This window comes from Lissotriton helveticus, chromosome 4_1 (genome assembly GCF_964261635.1).
Source record: "Lissotriton helveticus chromosome 4_1, aLisHel1.1, whole genome shotgun sequence".
Lineage (NCBI taxonomy): Eukaryota > Metazoa > Chordata > Amphibia > Caudata > Salamandridae > Lissotriton > Lissotriton helveticus.
In genome coordinates, this window is record NC_136063.1 from 1568964130 (window position 1) to 1568981617 (window position 17488).

Below are 17488 nucleotides of genomic sequence, written 5' to 3' on the forward strand. Positions count from 1 at the left end.
CATACGAGTGGCAAAAACAAGATATTAAATGTTTACTTTTTGTAAATTGCATCTTTGCTTTCCTTTCATAAATAGGTGGCTGAGCTTACAAGGGACTCAAAATCCAGTTTTAAACAAGTGTCAATGGGGAGGTTCAAACTCTGCTGCTTGTGCGCACCAGTCGTTCCAGTTCATCATGGCATGCGCAGTTCACAACAAACGTTCTGCTTACATTGTTTGTTTTTGTTGTCAAACACAAGCACAGCTAGTGCATGACAGCTCTTCACATGTGTTCCATTTGGAATCCAGCAGAAGCAAACTGTCCTTTTTGGATGCTTAACATGCTGTATTTAGGTACCTGGGGTAAACTACTCAACTACCCTCCTGCGTGCCCGGTAACCACTCCCTCGAGCGGGAAGGCGCCTCTTGTAACTTTCACTGTAGTTTTTCACACACACGTGGCATGTTATCACTGGCTATTCCCGAACATTAGGCTATATGCAGTTCAAAACCGTCTTAACTCACATTTTCCGAGTTTTGCTATCACTGCTGGACATCTCTTTAGACTTTAGACGTTTTTCATGCTTTTTGGAAGTCCTTAAAATAGAGCAATGGGGTCCCATGGTGCTTATCCCAGTGGTAAAGAAACCAGTCAAGCGTCGGCGTGTTCCTCTGACAACCAATAAAAGGCCCCTCCTGCCTGGAGGTGTTTGTAACCTTTTTAGGTCTCGTGACCTATCAATGCGCATGCGCATTGAGCGGAGCGAGATATAAAGGGGCTTAAACAGAGCTTACCGAGATCGGGCGATTCCATGCAGTGCCCGTGAAAAGCTCGCTCAATGCGCATGTGCATTGCCATAAAAAGCGCGTGCACAGACACCAGCCTCCCTCCCAGAGGCATCCCCCAGCGTGCGCTGTGCCAACAAGCCTTTGAAGTGAAGCTTAGCTTCACTTCAAAGGTATCCGCTACCCCCGCCCCTGCTTCACATGTTTCTCGCATTTCTCCTCCCTCCCTCGCCTCCCTCCCCCTTCAGCGTGCCTTTTCCTAATGTCCAAAGAGTCTGCGTCTACGTTTCTCTTTAATGTCCTTCCTTCTGTTGTTCACCCTGCTCCCTTTCTTCCTTCGTTCTTTCCTTTCCTTCTTTTGGCCCGTCAGCCTCCATCCTTTCTTTCCCTCTTCCTTGTTTTTACTGCTCCCGCCACTGTGTAACTCCCCCAAAGCCCAGAGCTACCCCCTTCTATGGTTACCTCCCAGCTTCCACAAAATAAATATAAACGCTTACATATGTAGATGGCAAACTGAATGTTTGTGCATGCGTTTCTTTTCTCGTTAATTTTTTTGGCGCTATGTACTATTTTTACCTATCCGGTTGTCTAACAGCCGCCCTCCAACCACTCCTCTCCCTTCTTCATTCCACCTACCCCATCTGATTGGCAAAGCCAATAGCTGCTCACGAGACCGATTTCCTTTGCCAATGCATTTCCGTAAGTGTATCTGTCGTATTTCAGTAGCACACCAAACAGCTGAGGGCTATTGTTGCAGGTCTAATTTCTGAATATCTGCCCAGTTTTAAGCATGCAAATCCTAGTTAAGTATGTACAAGACCAAACCCCTCCTTCAATCCCCCTCCCCGAACCACACCCGGACCCATAGCTGCAGGGACATGACCATTGTGGGACAGTGTGATAAAGGCCGTTAGTGGAACAGGGAAGATATACAGAAGGTTAAATTGGGCGCTAAAACGCCTGCTTACGAAACTTATTCAGAAACTGCCAATGTCTGAATGCATTAAAAAACCGCCATCTTCGCGCCTACTTGAAGGCGCCGCATTTATTTCGCATTACAAAAGGAGCCATCACCTTAATCCCTGCAACCGCCCATGCTTAAAATGGTTGAGGGGGCCGTGATTTCTAAACTCAGCATCATCATGCATAACTAAGGGGCTTTGTTTTAGCCCCAGGATCGCTGCTCATCTCTACTTTCAAGCAAACACCCAACCTGCTCAGGGAGGTGGAGATGTCTTTTTGACCGAGTGTTGCACACCAAACCTGCAGCTTCACAGATAGCAGGGAGACCACCTTTTGGTGCTTGGCGTTTGGGGCACCCAACAGCGCCGCACCAGTGCTGTCACCCCATCATATATCCATGTTTTTAGTTTGCTTATGTGTGACATTTCAGCATTTTAAGTGCATTTAAAAGTGACGACTTTTTAGTGCTTTGACTGCGGCTCTTTGAGTGACTATCACACAAAATAACAAGCATCTGCAATGCAATAGGTCTTGCATTAATGCAAGTTTGAGCTATAGGCATTGTAAATGACAATGCCTTTTATTTATGTTTTTGTTTTAAAAACATAAATAAAAGGCATTGTGATTTACAATGGCAATAGCTTAAACTCTTGCTAATGCGAGACCTATTGCATTGCAAATGCTTGAAGTCAATTGTTATGTTTTTTTTAAACTACTATGTTTGCAGAGTAGTGGAAAAAGGGTACGGGTCCTCCAACTAGCTCTCAGCAATCCAGCTGTGTGGGACTTACTGCTGGTAACAGGAGGGCTTCTTGTCCCCACCCTCTCCCCAGGACCCTCCGCTTCCAAAAGGACTTCCTCTACTAAGTAGTGCGCCAGGAGGTACGTTTGCAGAATGGTGGAGAAAGGGGCAGTGTCTCCCACATGCTTTCAGCAATCCAACTGTGAAGGAAGGGTTGTTGGCATCGATGTATTCACTGTAACAGCCTTTCAGTTAAACAGTTACAGTCCCCTGCTTTTACATCATGTGAATATCTATGTGTTGAGATTCCTTGCAACCATAGTCCCCTATGCAAACTGCACATGTTCTATCATCCGCCCGGTCATAATCTCTCCTTCGTAGAACAAATCATGGATATTATCACAACAAACACTGGTGAACAGGGCACTAAAATCTTCCTCAGGGACTGTAATCTTCACTGGAGCAATCTGAACGACGCTATAATTAACAGCCTTAAATATTTTCTTGCGGATCTTAACTGGATACAAATAAGTGATAGCCCCACACACACAACAAGGGGTAGATCCTATATCTTATCATCACAAAATATATCTCTACCCAATTGGAATCTATCTTCCCCTGTGATTGGTCTGACCATCACCAAGTCACCTTCCTCATCACTATTCCTTTGTGAACAACTACCACACAAGTACTCAAACCGAAAATCTGGAACAGAAATGAGAGAACTATCAATCTCATCAAACTGATATCACTTCGCAATAACATCCTAGTACCCCCTGAAACCATGGTAGAAGTACAAGAGCTCACAGACCACTATACTAGCTCCATGAAGAACATTCTTGATTCAACTGCAACCTTACAACTAACAAGACTATCCACAAAGGACTCGCAACCATGGTACAGTGAGAGCCTCAATACTGAAAGGTATGCAACCTTAGATTATCTAAGCAAAAGTGGAGATCCTCTCCAACTCTGGAACACCTCAAACTGCTAAACTCTCTCAGGAATACCTATCACATAAGCATCATAAATGCCAAAGTGCATTCATTCAGACACCAACTGGACCAAGCCAAAATCTACCCAAAAAAACTCTTTGATCTGGTCAAGCAGCAATCCAAGGGCCTACCCAATCTCTACCCAAATAGATCCAGTCTAGTACCCAATACTGAACAATTTGCCTCCTTCTTCCTTGAAAAGATAAATAACTTGAAAGCTGACCTTCAGATATCACAAAATCAATGTCAATCAATTACTAGACAAAAGAACCTCCTCTATGGTAATAAGCGAACCCACGCACCTTCTGGAACACATCCTCAAAAATAATACCTTCTGGAGTACATTCGAAACAACTGAGCAAAACAAATTCTCAAAATGCTTACAGACTTGAAACCCTCAAATCACTTCATCCTCTTCAAGGACATCAAAATGCCTATACTCCCACTTTGGACTAGGATAGTAAATGCTTCACTCCACCAGGGTAAAATACTGGACTGCCTAAAAGCCGGACAGGTCACCCCCATTAAAAAAAAAAAAAAAACAATGGCCGATCCAACCAACTTTAACAACTTCCGCCCCATTACCAACATCCCGACACTGGCAAAGGTTCTTGAAAAATGTGTGCAAGTCCAACATCGACCAATTCAGTCTCTCTGACTGGCACCAATCTGGTTTCCGCTCCGGGCACAGCACTGAATCAGCCCTGACACATATAGTGGATGATGCACAGGATGGGAATATCGGGTCTGTCTTAAATTGGTTCACTCCATTTCTTCGAAACAGAACACAAAAAGTAAATGTAAATCAATCCCTTTCTATGACTGCTCCGGTAACACTTGGGAGTCCCACAAGGCTCCTCTCTTTCACCCACTATATTCATCCTATTCATGGACCACTAACAGAAATGCTACAGGCATTCAACATTCTCTATCATCTTTACACGGATGACATCCAACTGTACTTCAAAATCTCATCACCTAAAGACAACCAATCCCCCAATCTTATTCTTCAAAATGCCCAGAATTGGCTGTCATGTACCACCTCAAACTTAGAACTCAAAAAATTGAATTCCTCCTGATCGCCCCACCCAATCAGATACACACTACTAACGATTGGATGAAGCAATTAACAGCATTCAATTGCACACCACAAATCATTGAATCAGCAAGACCGCTATGAATAATCCTTGACAAAAACCTTAATATGCAGGAGCATTTTAGTACCACCACTAAATGAGTAAACCTACAAATGAGCATTCTACGGAAATTAAAACCCTTCCTCCCTCAAAATGACTTCAAGTCTGCCGTGCAAGCACTTGTGATCCCCAGACTGGAACATGAAAGCGCCATCCTTGCAGGCCTGCCCAGAGCCTCAACAGCCCCATTAAGGGCCTCACTTAACTCTGCGGCAAGCCTCATCACAAAAAAGTACAATCATATCTCCCCTGACTTGGAATCCCTCAACTGGGTCCTTTATGAAGCAATAATTCAACTAAAAATTGCATGTATGACACACAAAGCTCGGCATTTCAATACACCAAGTTATCTCGCCAACAAACTTGAGCTGTCTGGAGCTCTAAATCATCAAGAAGCTCCAGCACCTTACTGCTAAAGTCACAGCGTTTCATCAGGAAGAAAACCTACAACAGAGCTTTCTATGGCATTGCCCCTAGAATCTGTAACTCTCTCCCCCTTGAAATAAGACTAACCCCCTCCACTACCTCCTTCAAGTAAAACTCCTATTTATGAAAACATTTCTGGTATAGATCATCAGAATTCTGCTTCTTGAGCTTATTGTTCTGCTATCCCTTATGTACTTTTACTATGCTTAAAGATTTGTATGTTGTTGCCCCATTTACTTGTAAAGCACTGAGATACCCGCAAAGCCACGTTCGCGCAATATAAAACTGTTCAAATAAATCAATATATACGGATATATAATTTCTGTACTTGGTGACAGCCCTAAAGAAGCACAGTGTGCGCGAAACACCTGTAGACTGTATTTGATGTATAAAGAAACAACAAGTGATCCAATAAAGAAAGAATAAAACAAAAACTATGAAAGAGTGTACATTGTGTGATTTTGGCAATATCTCAGTACAGAGAGAAAGACAGACAGATGTAGATAGAGAGAGATAAGTACAGAAAGTGAGATAAACAGATACAGAGACAGGTAAAATAGACTAAAAGGCACTTCTCCAAAGACTCAGGAACTCCTGTGGAGCAGCGGAGTCGTTCGCCTGCATCTTGAAGGAACCAAAAAACTGAGCTGTGAGGTTACAAGACCACGAAAACCTGGCATCGGAAAGAACCCAAGCTGAAGTGGGCCAACTGTGCCAACATGGTCCCCAGATCCTCCTGAGTCGAAGCCCACCTTGGCTTTCCTTGCTGTGGACTTCTTGACGCCGCCTGCAGTCTCTGTTTGCAGGCCCCCTTTACCGCAACCACTCCGGGTTACGAAAACGCAATGCCTAGTACCGCTGGAGTTGACCTGTTGGTGCTGCCTTGGACCTTGCCCCATACTCACCTTAAACCCAGGTGAGTAAGTCGCTGCAAAGAACTTGTATGCCGTATTTGTTTTTCCTTCCATAGGATAACTTTGCAGCCTCTGAAAAATGCACTAAGTGTAGACTTTTTAAACACAAAATTATTGCTCTTGAAAAACATACTTACTGGATCGTATTGATTCTGGCGCCTAAACATATATAAAGAGAAGTTTTCTTTTTATAAATTGGTGTGGATCTCCTTATTGAGTCGTGTGTATAATTTATTGACTATTGTGTGTATTTGCAAATGTTGAACACTCCTTTCTGATAAGCACAAGGCTGCTACGCACACTACCCCGAGAAGAGCACACCGGGACTACTAGAGCAAGCCCCTGTACACTCATAAGGGAATACCTGGACTCTTTACACAGTATACTTCCTACAGGGCTAAACTACAAAATGTATCAATCGAAAACATTGCACAACCTTTCAACAAAACTCACCCCTCAATCACAGCACAAATATACATCTTACAGATGTCTCAGTATTTTGGCACATGTGGTGTCCGAGTTTTGCCAAAGTCTTTTCAAAATGCAATTTTGCTAAGGTCTTACCACTCCAATGTCCTTCTTAAAATAACCCTCCAATCCTATTTCCAAAACTTTCCCAATTTAATAAACAAGATTCTGAAAGAAGACTGAGGTACGGACAATAAATTAATAGAGATGAATAACAGCTGTAGAGCCTGAGCTGACTGTATTATTAAGCTGTGGCACTTGCAAAATTACTTCACAAATCCCATCATGGTGAAAACGGGTCAAAAAGAAACTAACCAACATCTTTGGGTCTCTGCTTGTTATCGAGGGGTTGCAACAGTCAATTCGTTTCTTGCTGTGATTTAGCATACCGATCAACTAAAAACAGCAGACGGAGGAAAAGAAAACTAAACTTCACACCAAAGTCACATGCATCGCATTGGAAACAGGAAGCTTAGAAAAAGCCTGGTTTTCTGCTACTTGCACTGCAGAACATAACCCTGGTGTCCCTTTACTAAGGAATGATATTACTTTCTCTAACTGTATGTCTATATGAACATCCAGATAAGTCACCCACCTAGTTGGTGGAGAGCATTTTACAGCTCTCACTGAATGGCCACTGAGGTGGTGTGGATGAGGTGGGATGTAAGTTGGAAGGGATAAAATTAAACAATCTCTTGTGTGGTTATACAACACTATGTAATCAAATTCATACTTTTAAATGCTATGTAAGCACACTGTGATCCCAGTCACATAGAAACCATTCGGACGGCAAACCATAATTTCTTTTTTTTATAGGAATCAGGGCTTGAAACCACTTTACTCCAGAGGGTAAACAAGCACTTGCAGTGCAATAGATCTCGCATTTGCGAGAGTTTCAGCTATTAGCATTGTAAATGATAATGCCTTTATTTATGTGTTTATAAACCTGCAAGCGGTGTTTACCCAGCGCTTGCAGGTTTTCTAAACACATAAATAAAAAGCATTCTCATTTACAAGGCCAATAGATTGAACTCTCGCAAATGCGAGACCTATTGCACTGCAAGTGTAAGTAGACAGACAAGGGGTCTCTAAGACTATGTTCGAGTGTAAACAGACAGACGAGAGGCCTCTAAGACTGCCTGAGTCTAAAGACAGCGCATAGAGGCAGTCAGACTGTACATACGAGTCTGAATAAACAGTCCAGAGGCACTGGGACAATGGGAGACCCTAAAGAGTTGGCCAAGGGGTCTCTGAGACAATGTATACGTGCAAATAGACAGTCGAGGGGCTCAGAGATCGCGTATAAGACTGCAGAAAGGCCCGGAGTCGATCTGACATTATGTGTGCATCCGCATAGGCAGAGAAGAGGCACTCTATCAGTATGTGTCAGAGGTATTAGACCGTCGAGGGTTCTCTGAGATTGTGTGAGACTGAGGAGACAGCTAAGAAGCACCTTGACAGTTTGCTCTTCTGACCAGATAGTCCAGAGGCACTGGGAGAATGTGCGAGTCTAAAGAGACAGCACAGAGGCCTCTAATGGAGCCTGTGTGTGCGCGCCAGGGTCACTGATGGGAGCGGCTTATGTTCTGAGACCACATGTGAGATGGGAGAAAGCGCCTAGAAGCACTCTGACAGTACGAGTGTCCAAAGAGGCAGCCAAGATTACTCCTACAGTTTATGTGAGTTTTGAAAACCCCAACAGCTGCCTAAAGAGCAGTTCATTGACCCACAATATTCCTAAAACGGTCACCACGCGCTCTTGGAATGAATTCTATTGTCTTGGTTGCCTCCCTGCGATGGTTTAAAGGTCTCTGAACCTGCTGGCGTGCAGTGTACAATGAGAGGACGTCACATCAGCTAGGTTTCTAACAGGCTCCCCGCCGTTAGGTAGGAACACAAGCTGTCGCCATCACGTATTTGTCAGGACAGGTGGCTTAGGAACAGCAAGGACTGCCCTTATAATAGATCGAGGCTGCGGAGTCAACGAGTGGCAATTAGACGGGATTAGCACTGGCGGGCTGGCGCGCAGTGTCCCACAGAGGACAGAAACCACAGCAAACAATCGGTGCAAACAGCTGCATCAGTTTAAAAATCAAATGTTGCGCTCTCGGAACGGTGGTGGGACAGGCAAGCGGGGCAAAAAGCGGGCTTGGCATGCTGAGTGTAGCAAAGCACGTCGTGCCTACAAGTAAGAAACAAGCTATCGCCATTACGCTTTCACTTTAATGAAAAAAAAAAAAAAAGGACCTACACCGAGTAATGAAGGGAAATCGAGTCACGCTGCAAGCAAACAATGCAGCCCGGATGGGCCGTTGCAGAAGGAGACAGGATGATGACAAAAAAGCCTCACTTTCAATCGGAGGCCAGCGTTTAACATAAAGTATGACGCCAGCCAATGAAAATGATGGGCGTGGCTTCAAGTCCCCTTACGAAATCATCTCGATCACAATAAGCCTGGCAGAGCGAGGAGCACATGCGCGCTCCAGCGCTAGGTCTGCGAGACCTAAAAAGGCTAAAGTTATTTACAAACTTAACTCAAACTCGTTATGACTTTGCTAATGTGTTGAACTTTACTGTGATGTACGTTTTTTCACTCAGAAGAACGACTAGATAGATACCAGTAAGTTTACTCACTGCTAACATGAAGGTGCATCTTTCAATCAAAAGTTGTGCTGAAGACCATATACTGGGATTGGTTTCAGGAAAAAAACCGCAAGACAACAAGCGTCTACTTCCCTTATCAGACGTTTTTTGGATCATAAAGTCGCCCTGAGGTTGGAATCTTACTGGGATGCTATTACCAAACCCACGGACCGCAAGTTGTACTTTCAGTTTAGGGTGGGTACGCTCCCAGTGAGATCGTTTACCATTAAATGGTCAGCCCAACCTTCAACTAGGTGCCCGGGGTGTAGAACCTATAACGAGTCCACGGCTCATATTCTCTTTGTTTGTGATGCCTATGCTGCCCCGCGCCGGGCCTGGCTGTTACCAATCTGTAGGCTACTGGGCACAAGGGTGGCTGTGGAAGCTGAATGCATCTTGCGTACTGATACTTCATTACCCATTGCACTAGCCATGGCAAAATTTCTAGGCTGGGTATGGATTTTTAGGGCTCGCCTAATTGCTCAGAGTTTTTGAAAATAAAAATATAATGATTTTTTTTAGAATGCTGTAATTTGCACATATTCTAATGTTTTATCTTTTTAAACCTGTTGTTTTTAACGTTGTTTTTATATGTACTTTTACTCATGGGGATGTGCAATAGTTTTATATAGATACATTACCTTTTATATTTGTGACTTTGCATATTTGACTGTATTCGCTGATTTGCACATTGCTTTTATGACTGCAAAAGTCGAATAAAGCTTTTTTTGAAATGAAGGTGCATGTGTTGTTGAGTTTGTTGAAAACTGAAACAAAAGCAAAGACAACAGTAACTGGAGGAGAATATCAAGTGTGTCCAAAAGATCAATGTTCACGCTACACAGTTTAATGCTACAACAGATTGTGATTCTCTGCAAACAAAAAAATAGCAAAAAGATTTCTTTCCCAAAACTAACTGACATAAGCAGCCCTCAACTACTCAGGATTGACCAAGGAACACACCAATACTTTTGGGTAAAAGACTCATTGAAGACTGGCTAAAATGGAAACAGAAGAGAAAACACCAAAAGCAGTGGCTACTGGTACTTACACAGGGGATGTATGACGTTACAACGCATACTTTTACCACGACTACCATTACCACGCAATTTTTACAACGCAGGATCCATTACAACGCAGTACCATTACAACGCATGTATTTACAACGCTGGTACCTTTACAACGCATACAATTACATCGTAAGTATTGGTAAGTTTAAAATATTTTTTTTAATGTAAATTAATTAAAATGAATTTAATTTTTTTTTTAATTTAATTAAATTTAATTTAATGTAATTACTTTATTTTAATGTAATTTAAATTTAATTGTATTTAATTTTTACCCTGTACCCCTTTACCCAAAAACCCAAAACTGACCCTTAATCTTAAAAATATCCCTTTACCCAAAAACCCAAAACTGACGCTAAACCCTAAAAATACCCCTTTACCCAAAAACCCAAAACTGACCCTAAACCCTAAAAATACCCCTTTACCCAAAAACCCAAAACTGACCCTGAACCCTAAAAATACCCCTTTACCCAAAAACCCAAAATTGACCCTGAACCCTAAAAATACCCCTTTACCCAAAAACCCAAAACTGACCCTAAACCCTAAAAATACCCCTTTACCCAAAAACCCAAAACTGACCCTGAACTCTAAAAATACCCCTTTACCCAAAAACCCAAAACTGACCCTAAACCCTAAAAACACCCCTTTACCCAAAAACCCAAAACTGACCCTAAACCCTAAAAATACCCCTTTACCCAAAAACCCAAACTTATATTTTTAATAAAATTATATACTTACCAATACTTACGTTGTAATGGTATGCGTTGTAAAGGTACCTGCGTTGTAAATACATGCGTTGTAATGGTATTTCGTTGTAATGGATCTGTGTTGTAAAAAATGCGTGGTAATGGTAGGTCGTTGTAAAAGTTGCGTGGTAATGGTTGTATACCTTACACAGGCATTGACATCTTAGAAAAGTATCTACCTCACCAGACAAGGAAAGTTTTTAACATAAAAGCAGACAGTGCGGGATTATAAAGAAAATATTTCCAACACACTGTCGCTTATCGTCTTAAACAATGGAAACTTCTGTAAAGGGTAACCACTGAGACAATGCCGGTCCATAAACTTACATTTACAGTTAGTTTACAGAAATAACACATGACGTGAATCCAACAAGCTCGTAACAGAAAATCTGAGGTTCATTATTGAAGCAGAAACATGTGCAACTAGTAGAGGTCAAGGGAGGGGGCAAAAAAGGACCTTACAAACTCGAGTTGGAAGGGCCCTGATGATTAAATTCGAAATTCACAGCATTAAACTGAACAATTTGCAGAAGCTTGCATTCTGTTACTTGCTATGCTATCTTGTCCACAATGAAGATTGAGAACCGATTAAATACATGAATGAAGAAACATGTATATTCCATGATGTTACCTGCGCTCCGCACCTAGCATGCATCCCCAGAGTCAAAAGCGCAAGAGCTGGGGGCGTTCTTTCAGGGGGATGGTGTCAGCCCTTTGGAACACCCTCCCTGTGACCATATGGAGCATTCAGAATCACGTGGCTTTTAGAAAGGCCATCACAACTGGCTCTTCCTGGTCTAGAACCTAGAGTCTCCACCCTGCAATGTTGCTTCTGGGCCTAGCGCTGGGATGCCCCGTTGCTGGGGCAGCCATGCGCTCTACAAATCTATTAACATAACATAACCTGCCTCTTGGAGCTTAAATAATAGGTATTATTGTTTAAAAAGGTAGCGCCTTGGTAAATAAGAGAAACAGTCATTAACAGTGAGTTCCCTAAGGTGCAGAGAGTCTTACTATACAATACCGGGACAAATGTAAACAAAGATGTACACGAGCTTAACTCCCTCCAAATGGGCATGGCTATGGATCTATTGCAGATCACTGTAAAAAAGAAAGATAACAATCGGTCAATATTTGATAGCGCATTGATTTCCGGCTGACTAAATTAATGATGAATACACACACACCAAGATAAACAATTATATATATATATATGCACCAGGATAAACCATTGCATACAGAGACAGCTGTTTAAAACGACTTAAGATTTAAGCTTGTAAAAATATTAAGGCAAGAGGTTTTCAACTGATCCTTGAGCGAGAAGTGCAGCACAGTTCTATCAAGGATACGGAAGTGAGGATTATGCTGTACTTTCTTCACTCTTTATTTAACAACAGCCACTTTAAAACAAATAAGAAGACGTCATTTCCCATGAACCCTTGGGAAAAAGTCCACAAACAGCAGTGCAGTCCACATGAAGGGCCCCTTTCACAGTCCTTTGTCCCACTTACTGCCTACTTTGTCCTCCTGGGACAGAGGTCGCATGGTGACACCATCACTCTTGTTTAGATGAATCTGATCCGGAGACAAATAAACTCAAGATCGAGTAAATCCACTACACTATGCATTGCCTTCAACATAGCGTTCAACCAATGCAGGTGCATACCATCAAAGTGAGTTATACAATTCGATAAATCAATCATGATAGCATACCTACCCGTGCAAAGATATGAATTCCTATTCTGGGTGGGAGAGTACTGTTAAGTCATGGGTGCGCTAATCCTTGCCTCCGTGTCCTTCACAGAATTGAAAGTCCCTTACGATCGGTAGAAAAAATATTGTTCCATGTCAGAACAGGAGGCGAGGATTATGTTGGTTTAAAGCTTATCAACCACCAATGATGCAATACTGGAGACTGGTTTAAAATGAAACCTTTTAAAGGTAGAGTCTGAAGACCAGTCAGCCGCATTGAGGTTACCTTTGATGCCATAGTCCCTGTATAGAGTTGGCACCAAATACCTTTGTATCAATGCCAGCCTCTTGCTTAGCCCCTTTGACCCACCTAGTGATAGTGGGAGAGGAGACTGGTTTGTGAGGCTTCCTGAGGGCAATTAGAAGCTGTCATTCCCCATGTTGGCGGATATCCATAGTCAATGTTTCGTATGCTTTTATTGCATTGGACTACACAGAGTTTGGGGGATTCTGTAAAGGAAGGATAGGAAACCACACATGAATTTCATTTAGTTCTTCTCAGATTCTCTAAAGGAAGGGTAGGAAACCACACATGAATTTCATTTAGTTCTTCTCAAAGTATGGAAAGTAACACCTTCCGGGGTGAATAATCTACCTTTAATATCCAGAGTTCTAACGTCTGAGACTCTTCTACAGAATAATAGGCATAGCAGAGTAGCCAGTTTGGCTGAAATTTACTTTCTAGAGAGGTACTTGTCGGGCTGCCAGGAAAGAAAAAAGGTTGAGGAACTCATTAACATCCCATAACGAGTATCTGAGTTCAGGAGGGAGCGATAGCCGAATGCCCCCAATACGTTTAGGAACCAGAGGATGTTTCCCTACCAGATGATCGCCAGCATGGGAATGACTTGCATATATCGCAGACCTGAGGGTACTAATTGACCTACAAGAAAAACCTACAGAGGCCAGAGAGGCAACAAAATTAAAGATATGCACAACTGTCCCCATGGGATCCATGTGTCTCTGGTGACACCAACCCATCCATCCATGCATCCATCCATCCATCCATCCATCCAGAGACCAAGCCGATCAATACCATTTGGTGGTATTATCGGCCTAGGCTTTTGAGAGGAGGAACGCAGCTTGTCGTGAAAAGCCTGGGACTTTCCATCTCATCTTCTACACCGTAATATACAGAGAGCCATCCAGGACCAGTTGATGTCAAGTCCCTTCTGGGTTGCTTAGGAGATCCAGAAAGAGGGTTACACTGATTGGAGAAACTCAAGAAAGTTCCAGAAGAACTTGATACCACACATGCGATCTCCAGATTGGGGTCACATACACCAGATCCGCCTGTTGACGGCACACTTGGGTGGAAAGTCGCATGATCATGGCGAATGGGGAAATGCACAACCCCTCTCCAGCTGCCAACTCTGGGGAAAAGAATTGTTCTCTACTGTATTGGGGTCTGGCCTCCACCTGAAATATCTGGGGAGCTGATGATACAAGTGAAAGGCAAAGAGGTCCATCGAGAATGTCCCCCCAACCTGTTCCAAAGAGCCTGGAAGACATAAGGATGTCATTTCCAAAGGCTCACATCCTGCAGGGGACGGGAGTAGCACTCTGCTGTCTGATTGGATTTTCCCCGGAAAGTTTCCGTTGTCACAGAGATCTGATTTTCGAGAAAGTAATCCCAGACGTTCCTGGCCAGGTCTGAGAGGGTTTTTGACCTCGTCCTTCAACGTGATTTATGTAGTGCACCGCTGCTGCATTATCCATTTTCAACAGAACCCAGCATTGAGACAGATCATTGGTACAGCACTTAACTACAAAGGAGCCTGCCAGCAATTCCAGATAGTTGATGTGGAAGGATATTTCAAGAGATGACCATTTTCCTCCGGTGGAGAATTCCCCACATTTGGCGCCCCAGCCCGTGCCACTGTCATTAGATTCTATTGCCATATCTGGGAGGAAACCGAAGATTGCCCGCCATTTCAAGCCGCCTCGACTGGATCAGATCATTCCTCACCGGCAGGAGCCAAAGGATAAGACTGCCATCCTTCCTCTCCGAACCCACGGAAATGAACTGCGGAGTTCCACAAGGATCATCACTCAGCCCAACCCTCTTCAACATCTACATGGCTCCACTCACCGCCATCGTCCGACAACATGGCCTCAGCATAGTCTCCTAAGCAGACGACACCCTCACCAAGGACCCCACCACAACAAGACTCAATTTCCAGAAAGGTATGTAGGACATTGAAGACTGGATGAGCAACAGCTGTCTGAAACTAAACTTGGATAAAACAGAAGTACTTGTCCTCGGAACCACCCCATCGGCGTGGGACAACACCTGGTGGCCCAGTGCCCTCGGCAGCCCCCCTTCTCTCACGGACCACTCCAAAAACCTCTGCATCGTACTCTACTCCTCCCTCTCCATGAACCGACAGGTAAACGTCATCACCGCCAGCGGCTTCCGCATCCTCCGCAAGACCTTCAAATGGATCCCCCGGAGACAAGAAAGACGGTCATCCAAGTACTCATCACCAGCAGGCTGGACTACGGAAACGCCCTCTATGACGGCATCAACAAATCTCTACACCGCAAGCTCCAGACAATAAAGAACACCGCCGCCAGACTCGTCCTCGGGGTCCCTCGACATGAACGCATCAGCCAACACCTACGCAAACTTCACTGGCTCCCCGTTGAGAAAAGAATCACCTTCAAGATACTGACCTACGCCTAAACACCGGACCCCACTACTCCACGACAGAATCACCCTTCACGTACCCAAATAAAGCCTCCGCTCCTCCAACCTCCTTCTCGCCAAAACCTCGCACATCTGCAGAGCCAGAGCAGGGGGACGATTCCTCTTTTACATCGCTGCCAAGACTTGGAACAAGCTCCCCACTGACATCGAACGAGCTCCCCACTGACATCGAACGAGCGCCCCACCGACATCGAACGAGCGCCCCACCGACATCGAACGAGCGCCCCACCGACATCGAACGAGCGCCCCACCGACATCGAACGAGCGCCCCACCGACATCGAACGAGCGCCCCACCGACATCGAACGAGCGCCCCACCGACATCGAACGAGCGCCCCACCGACATCGAACGAGCGCCCCACCGACATCGAACGAGCGCCCCACCGACATCGAACGAGCGCCCCACCGACATCAGACGTGCCGCCTCCCATAACACCTTAAGGAGGGCCCTGAAGACCTGGCTATTCGACTGAAAGGGAGCTGCTGACCCCCATCCCCCTGCGCCTTGAGACCCTCACTGGGGAGTAGTGCACTTTTAAAAAACCTTGAATGATTGATGTGTGCTAGCCACCACTGGATCGCTTTCCTGGCTTTGTCCGACACAGGAACCACCTGAGAATACATATGTCCCTGAAGGTGAAAGGCTGTGAACCGTTGCAGTGCCCAGTATTAAAGAGGCCCCAGGAAGATGGCATGGACTGAAGAGGACAATAGACCCACTATGCACGCATTGTGTCTTAGAGAGCTGGAAGGTCTGAGCGCACGCCGGCGCAATTCGGGTCTGATCTTGTTCACCTTGCGTGAAGGAAGACTTAAGGTGGCTTGCGCCGAGTACCCCACGAATCCTAGAAACTCGGTAGACTCTGTAGGAGTTAGGATTGACTTTGCTTGATTGATAATAAAGCCCAGTGACTCCAAGAGATGTGCGGAGAGTGTCAGAGGATCCACGTCTAGCAGAGGAATGTTGATGAGATAGACAATGAGCTGAATGCCCATGGCCCTGAGATATTCTATAACTGGTCTAATGACTTTATTGGAGCACCACAGGGCGGATGACAACCTGAATGGGAGAGTCATGAACTCTTAAAGTCTGTCCGAGTCAATGAAATTGGAGAAAAGGAAGGTGTGGCAGGAAGAGGAGGATGGACAGGTAAGCATCCTTGAGAGCCAGACCTAACATCCAATTGTTGCCCTGAAGAAGGTCCCTCAAGAGGTGAATGCCAACCATCTTGAAGTGGCGGACTACCAGTCACTCACTGAACTCCTTCAGATTATCACCATACGTTTGCCCCCCCCCCCCCCCCCCAATCCCTCTTCTCCACTAAGAAGAGGTTGCTTGGCAAACTGAAAGGGTGAGGTGAAGTTCGCACTGCGCTCTAGGCATGGAGATTTGCTACCTCCACGTCTACTAGCCAGGCATCTGACTCTGGGAATACCAGCGGGTAGGACAAACCTGTAGGCAGCTACGGACCTCCTCGTCGAGCAGCTTGCCCAATCGCCCGGCGACATAGGAAGCTACCTTGTCGGCCGGATACAAGTCCACTGAGCCATGGTGCAATAGTTCCTCAGGGCCCAATATGTCAGAAGGCCAGTTGTGGGGTACATAACCAGTTGTTACATCACCGTTTTGCTTCTTAGGGACAGGGGATGTAAGCCATGGCCTAGAGCCCACATCTGAACCAGAAGAGGGAATCTGGCCCATCTGGTTTAGGAGAGTTAGGGAGAGGGTCAGCCCCAGCAGTTTGTGGGCCTGAGGTTCTCGTAAAGCAGAGGCATAGGGTCGTAGGCCAGCCAGATCACCCCAAAAGGGAAGGGGACCTGTGTCCCAAGAAGGGCTTCCCTCACAGGGACGGGTTTCAAGCAGCATACTGCCATTTGCAGTGTCTGCTACAGTGGTGCCACCGCCTGTGTTACACCCTTGAGGATGAAGGCATCTACCGCCTCATAATAGACTGTCATCTAGGAGGAGATAGATAATGCGATCCTCCTCTAGATAGTTACCTTCAATATCACTCATAACAACAGTATTGTTTTGCTGCTTTAAGTGGTTAACGTCAGTCAAATAATGGAAGGTTCCCAATTTATGAATTTATGGGCATTCA

General features: G+C 44.7%; 1 protein-coding gene across 1 annotated transcript in view; it reads right to left on the reverse strand.

The window, feature by feature from the left end:
* STK17A (serine/threonine kinase 17a) overlaps positions 1 to 17488 on the reverse strand; it is a 252980-nt gene that overhangs the window by 180386 nt on the left and 55106 nt on the right. The window lies entirely within an intron of this gene.